The sequence below is a fragment of the Taurulus bubalis genome, assembly GCF_910589615.1.
Source record: "Taurulus bubalis genome assembly, chromosome: 3".
Lineage (NCBI taxonomy): Eukaryota > Metazoa > Chordata > Actinopteri > Perciformes > Cottidae > Taurulus > Taurulus bubalis.
In genome coordinates, this window is record NC_136591.1 from 19,793,014 (window position 1) to 19,800,945 (window position 7,932).

A 7,932-nucleotide genomic window follows, 5' to 3' on the forward strand; every position below is an offset into this window, starting at 1 on the left:
TCCACATATGGCCTGTCATGTGCAATATCAATTACACTGTTCAATAACAATATTTCCTATGTGCAACATGTTTCCATGTGAATTCAACCGTTCAGTCTGTATACTTCTTATATTTTGAGTTTATTGTGCTCCATTTAATTGTATTATTCTCCCAACTCCTTTTTGGACATTTAATACAATTTTATGTTGATTATTTATACCGATGATGATCATTTGTTATTCTTGTTTTATTTAGTTTATTACTTATTTGTTACATGTTCATATTAGATTAATACAAAATGAAGTGATACGAAATGGTTGTCCACTCGTATTTATCAACATCAATTCTCCCAATTAGGACATGACTGTATGAAAAGCATTGTTAAATCTATGAGAGATCGTCTGTTTTTATGAACGCTGCGTTGCTTTAAATGTTGCTGCCGCCAGGGATTGTGGGACAGCACAAGGAACTCCTTTCCTTTTCGTAAAGGATGGTCCAGTGAATCCTCTGCTAAAGGAGATAATAAAGGAAGCATTGAGGCACCTTCGACCAACCTTCATCATGTCTGTTGATCAAATACTTCTGTGTCGTGTCGTTCTAATGCAATCAATAAATACTAATTGTATTACTATCACATACCCATTAAATAAATAATCTCAAAAGAAAATAAATGTGCTGCGTTCGTCAGGGTCATGACCTTTGTGCGCCGACTAATTATTATCATAAACTTTGTGCCGGTTTCTCTTTGCGACTGACAGATTTAGACACACACACACACACACACACACACACACACACACACACACACACACAAGCCCGCACGCACACACGCACACACACACAAACACAAGCAGAATTAATCTGGATTTGGCGGGTAGAAGATTGCTGCATTGGTGATGGAGAGCCAACCTCGTGACATTACATAAAGCCCCCACGCCCCCACCCTCATTAGAGGTTCATCTATACAAACACCAACTGTCAGATGATCACACTGCCTGGACGCGTCTAAATCAAATACCGTCGCTTTTGAAGCAGCGTTGCTGCGGCAGACACAGTTATTAAGGGACAAGCTGGTGAACGGAGCGGAGCATTCAGCAGCAAAAAAAGACAGATATGTTTCTCACTTTATCCTGTAAGATGATGACGTGTCTGAGCCGCGTTACAGCCGTTGCACTCACGCGGGCACAAAACCATATATTAGTCCGCTGCATCTTCTCGGATGATGTGTAAGAAAGAAATTATCCTTTATTAATCCCCTTGGGGAGATTCTTCTCTGCATTTGGCCCATCCTTGGTTGGGGGCGGTGGGCTGCCCTGTGGGGCGCGACTGGGGGTTCGGTGTCTTGCTCGGGGGCGCTGCGGCGTGTGGGCTGTGGGGGGGCTGGGGATCGGGCCGGCTGCCTTGCGGTTGCTGGGCAGCCACTCATCCTCCTGAGCTACAGCCGCCCCCAAGCTATTAAAGCTATTAAGCTATTAAGCTATTAAACATGGATACATTTGGATGGTTGCATCTAAATAAATGCAAATATAAGACTCGCGACTCTCTTTCATTGCTATACCTTCCAAACTGCATGATGTGAACACAAAGAGTTGAAACCTGAGTTTCAATTATTTCAGTGATTTGCATCTAAATTAGAAATGTAAACAAACTGACAAAGTAGTTTCAGATAAATGTTTCCTTCTTTCCTTATCTGCAGCTTCTAATCTTTTCTGTCGCAACCCTGATGAGACGTGCTATGTCCTTTGCGTGCGAACCGACACACACACACACATACATACACACACACACACACGCACAAAAGGAACTACGTGGTCAACATGCAGACGAATGTGCATCTTTACTGTGAAGTGGAAAAGTAGAAATAATATGTAGATAAAAAAAGCAGTTGATGGTGGCGCAGTTCACCTGTTTATGTTGTGATCTGTCAGCATTAATGAGACTTTAATTAGTCATCAACTAAGGATAAAAAAATGAACAAGTTGAGATCCGAGCTCCGGACCTTTCCTGTGAATGTGTGAGAGGCATTGTGGTCGAGCAAGCAGTCAAAGAAGTTGGGTTTATTTTCCAACAGAGGAGTTTAATTACCTCTCCGCTTTACAGTTTCAATCACATTTCACTCTGTTTTGCTCCTTCAATAACCTGCACGTCCTTATACTCCAATGTAACCTTGTTTTTAAATTTAAAACCAAAGAAAACTGCAACAAGTTTGCAATTTCTCCAGCTAATGCGATTATGTCACACCTGCTGGAGAATAAAGGACGCATTGTGGCCGGCACATAGAAGCACCGGAGGCTCTGCGGACGTGCATCATGCAGCAGAAGCACAGCCATGCTGATGGAGGTCAAAGGTCACTGGTCCATACGGCATGCTCATGACTCCCGTGGGTTTTGACTTTGCAGGAGTGTGTTTTCAACGACCCCCCGGCGTCCGTACATGACTGGAGCAACTGACTGCGAGGGTGAAAGTGCGTGGGCACGCATGCCGACCATTTGGACTGCACTTGATGCGCTGTGACACGAGTCAGTGGCCAGGCGTCCCTTTCGTCGGTCTGCAATGTGATCTTGAGATTGGACATTTCATTCTGCACGGTGGGTCGCTTTGAAGTGATGACGTCGGGGGGTTTTCGCAGTCGAGCACTCGGCCATCGTTGATATTGTATGGAAGTGACGTGCTGCTCTGCTCTTTCAGCCGCGTTGAAGACAGTAGGATGGGATCCACAGAGGGGCCAAATGTCCAAAACAACGGGATGTTTGTCAATATTTGCTTCTTTACATGCAGACCTAATACCCCTACGCTTACTGTAGCCTTTTAAGCCCTAACCCTAACCCTAAACCCTAACTCCTATTCCTATTTATTGTTTGAGTTATGTTTAGAGGTTGTACATGGGGATTATTGTAGCCCTGATTTTTTTGTTTAATTTGATAGCTAACATGTTTTGTTTTTGTTTTTTTGATTTATACCATGCTTTTTTCTTGATTTATAACTTGTGACCTGATATAAAAGGGCCCCCCATTTTGGGGGCTGGCTCAAAGAGACACACAAAGAAGAAGGCAGTACCTGTTTGTGGCCCCACATCACAGACTTCAGACGTCTACATGTGAACAAATAGCTCCAACTTTAGATGGATGAAGGGTCTTCAATGCCTGCCATGCCAAAGAATGCTGGTTATTACTATAACTAATCTACTATAACTGCTTTTATGGTCTTTTAGGGAACTGAAGGGAAATTAAGGCAAGAGTGTTGACAGGAGAGGATATTTAACTGCCAGCTCATCAATACCAATGTTTTGTCCCCGAGGCTTTCATCTGAACTACAATGTAAACCAGAGCAGCTGACATATCGGATAGTGTGAGACAGTCAAGCAGTCAAGACTTTCACACAGGTGACCGCTGTTGGGGTCCCACGTGAAACAAAAAAGGTATGGAAAGTAAATATCTGCACTTTGAGATGAAAAAAGAATAACCTGCCCTCTGTTGTCAGATTCCTAATTATTCTTTGATTCTATATGAATACGTCCTTCTGTCTATCTTGATTTTATAATATGTTAGTGGTCTTTAGTAGTTCATTGGTCTTTGTTTCATGCTATTAGTTATTTGTTTGTGGTTTTCTGTTTGTGGTGTTTTTTCTTTTTCCTTGTTTCATTTTGTCGGTTCACTCTTCATGTGTCATGTTTTATGTTTCACTTACTGCCTCAATTACCAACCGGCCTCTGATTCTGCAGTGAGTCTAACCGGTTCATATTGTTTTTCCTGTTCTCCTGCTGGATTGTCTTTGTTCTTCCTCGTATGCTCGTAGCATTACAGCAATTCACTAGCGACGGTTTTCTAGACAGTAAGATGACAGCTTAGAGTGCAAAGTGTTGGCTTATATAACTGATGATTGCTGGATTTGACAGTATACACAGTGTTTATATTCATATTGGTGGTAATGATCATACCATGTTGAAGAACAGCAAGTATCTAAACTATGAAATATAAAATTATTATGTTATTACATGACTGTGGGTATAGAAACTTGTTTGGCTGTAACACTTAACTGTCTTATCTATCTATCTATCTATCTATCTATCTATCTATCTATCTATCTATCTGTCTGTCTGTCTGTCTGTCTGTCTGTCTGTGTGTCTGTCTGTCTTACAACAATAATTTGACAACAGTGTTTTGTTTGTAAGATGCAAGATATTATTTTCATTCAATTGTGTCCACCTTCATGATTACCTTTGGGGCAAAGTGATGAAGAGATGAAGATCAAAGGGACTCCCCCCGCCCCTCCCCCTCCCATTAACCTCCGTAAAGCTTTCAAGGCGTCTGTGAAATCTCCGTAAACCGGCTCTGAGTCACAGATTTCTGTGTGTTGCTTCATGCCTGAAACTGGCACTCGCTCGAGAGTTCAGCCTTTGAATAACTTTTGCATTAATGTTGAGGGGCAAAAAGAGAGTGAGAAACAGTCGGTTATTCCTGCCGTATGCAAGTCTTTGGAATATTTTGAGGCGGGAAGAGGAAGACATTGCGCTGAAAAACAACCTGGGAGATTTCACGTCTCTGTCAGCACAGCGACGGCGACTGTCAGTAAAAATAACATGCGGGGAACATTAAACAACAGATGGGATATCTATCCCCCTCTACCTGACTGCCTACGCCGTAGCTACGCCGTAGCAATGCCGTAGTAACGCCGTAGTAACGCCGTAGCTACGCCGTCGACGCAGACCCCTACGCCGTAGCGTGACGCGCACCTCCAAAAAATCCTAACTAAAGCCTAGTTTAAAGCCACGCTCTGCAATTAACCGCCATGCCGCCAGGGGGGTGTGCCTGTGTAGCTGTGTGGTTTCACGGATTATAGCCGAATTCCGGTCACGGTAAACAATGGCGACCAAGTTGGAGCGGCTGCATTAAAGTTGGAGCTCATCAATATTGAAGATGTTGAAATGTTGAAGCGCAGGCGACAGAGAAGACGTTTGCGGAGGTGGTCTGTACGACCACTACACCGGTCGAGGCTGGGAAAAAGCAACTGCCGGAAATTACGTTCTGAGCGGACCAATCACAGCGCTTGCGGTCCGCGTCGACGCGACACATAAGCCTAGTTTATGGTTCTCCGTCAGGTCGACGGCGTACCTACGCCGTAGCTACGCCGTAGCTACGCCGTAGCTACGCCGTCGACGCAGACCCCTACGCCGTAGCCTGACTCGCACCTCCAAAAAATCCTAACTACGCGTCGCCTAGACGCGGACCGCAAGCGCTGTGATTGGTCCGCTCAGAACGTAATTTGTGTAGTCACGTAAAGAAAACTACATTGTTGTTTTTCTCACATTCCAAAACTAAAACAACAGAACTTACCAGAACTTATTCACCTTGTAATAAATCACTGTTTTAAGTTAACAGGACTGACACACTTTTACTGGAACAAGAAACGTGCTTGGTTTGTTGGCGCAGCATAATTTTGTTTCTCCTGACAACGTGTCATATGAATATAAATGAGGTTTATGTGTACCAGCTTTATGTGTACCAGTCCACTGAAGTGACTTTATTTACATTAAGTTGAAATAAACAAGATCACAACGTGGACCAAATGTTCGATTCCAATATAGATTGTTTTCTGATTTGTTTGATTTGTTTCTGTCATATTTCATACCTATTTCCTTTTTTTAATATGGGGTACTTGAATTTCAATCCGAATTTGAGAATCCTATAGATAATTATACTAAAATGTATATTTGTTTTTCCAAAGTAAAATACACTATTTCAGTGCAAAACGTTTGGCGGTAGGCCTATCTAAATTATTTCATTTTTTTGTCATTAAAAAAATTGTTATCCTAGTATAATCATATTAAAATGTCCTTGCAAGAATACGCATGCGCCGCCTCCGAGCTCCCCAGACGTCGAAGTAGTAGACGAAGAAGAAGTAGAAGAAGAAGAAAAGCCGGCCAATAGTCAGTCACTTCCTGTTTACGTTTCCAACGATGACGTCACGAGGATAACGTTTAACGAACAGTTTCAATACCGTAACAGCGGATAACCCGAGAGACAACTCTTCAAAACGCCCGAAACGACTGGATACGATCGCATCCCACCTTATCCGCCGACCGGAACACCGGGGAGAGCCGACGACCTGCGGTTTCCGGTGTCCTGTTCATATTTGAGGGAAGCTATCGTTAAGTAGCTCGGAAGCTAACCTAACTAGCTAGTGATTTAGCAACAGAAGCTCACCATCTGTTGTTATGGAGAACAAATATAACCTCAAGAGTCCAGGTTAGTCACTGACATCAAATAATATACATTGACTATGTGTTAGTGTTCGCTGTTTTTTAAAATGTATTATTATTATTATTTGGAACTCCAAATGGAGGTACTATGTATTTGCTCACTGAAGAGGACACCGCTGTCTCCTTCCTGGAGGAGGACGTGGAGTTCATCTGAGCGCGTGCAGCTTCTCGTGACGGTCACTGTTTGTTTGGGTGTAGAAGTATTAGGAGACGACCTGGTTGTGATGGTGGTGATTCACTGGGCGATATAATATGCACATATATTTTCCCAGAGCAACAAGTGAGTCACAGGCGGTACCAAAAGTCCATGTTTCACAGCAGCAGTAGTCACAAAGCTGCTGTTGTTGCCATATGGTCTCCAATAAGGAACCAAGGACCCAACACCGCCAGGCTTGATTTTTACATTTCATTTAGCTGACTCTTTTATCCAAAGCAATTTACAATAATTCAATCCACCATGATTACAAACTCAGAAAATCAAGAAAGTACAATTTCTTCAAGAAAGCCAAACTACAAAGTGCTATAAGTAAGTGCTACTAAAGGGCTACTTTCTATATTCAAGGTATATTCGGAAAAAAGATGTGTTTTCAATTCAGTTTATTTTGTATAGCCCCAAATCACACATACAAATTTTGGTATTTTGTGTTTTTTTAAATATGCTACAGAGGACAAGTAGTGGAGAACAAAATAATGTGGCATGTCAACACCCTCATCAGGTTTCCACTGTGTGTTGTGCGCGCAGTCGTTTCACCAACTCCGGTTACAACAGCAGGCAAAGGCAGGGTTGGTGAAAAACATTTTTGATTATATCAGGTATCTGTAGCTCTCGCAAGATTGTAATAATCCTGTCCAATCATTTAATTTGTCCTGACTAATTATTGGGTTTCAGGCTTCACAAAGTCACGTCAGTCGAAATTTAAATCCGTCTAAAGAAGGACGGACACTAGTCGCACACTAGTTTCATCATCACAATGTATGCCACCTTTCACTCAAACGTTTCCACAGCTTTATTTAAAAAATATCCACCAAGTTTGTGGACGTTTGGACTAACTGTCATTGATTTAGGGCCAAATTTGCACCAGGCCAATGCAGATTTCTTTGGAACTAGCGCGAGTATGAACTTTGTTCATACTCGCGCTTGCCGCCGTATCGTTCGCCTCTGTGAATGACGTGCAAGCTCCGAGTACGTACGGAGGTGTTTATACTCTCTGTGCTGCAATATTCTCCTAAATAAAATGTACTGTGAGGAATCAAAGACAACGAGTGTTACTCATAGATATGCCCACAGACTGTCGGTGTAACTGGCAAAACGCCATAAATCAACCTCCACAATGCAGAGGAGGGATTGTAGTTATCTGTAAACTCATGGACTACTTTACTGCCTTTACACAAAACCTGTAAAGAAACTATTAAAAGCATTATATAGAAACAAAGGTTGAATATCCAGTAAACAATTTGATTTGGCTGCAAAATATTTACTCAAATGAAGATTTTGAAACCCACCTGTTTCTAAAGTGTTTAAAAGCAAATTGGCCTTTTTCCATATAATCCCGTAGAAATGTAAATAGTGTTTTTATCAGTGAACTATTTGTGACAGTCACGTGATCGCATGCGCCAAGTTACAAAGAGTCAGAAGTGCAATGACCCTTACATGTGGCTTCACTACAGCGAGTATAAACTTTGCTTTACATAC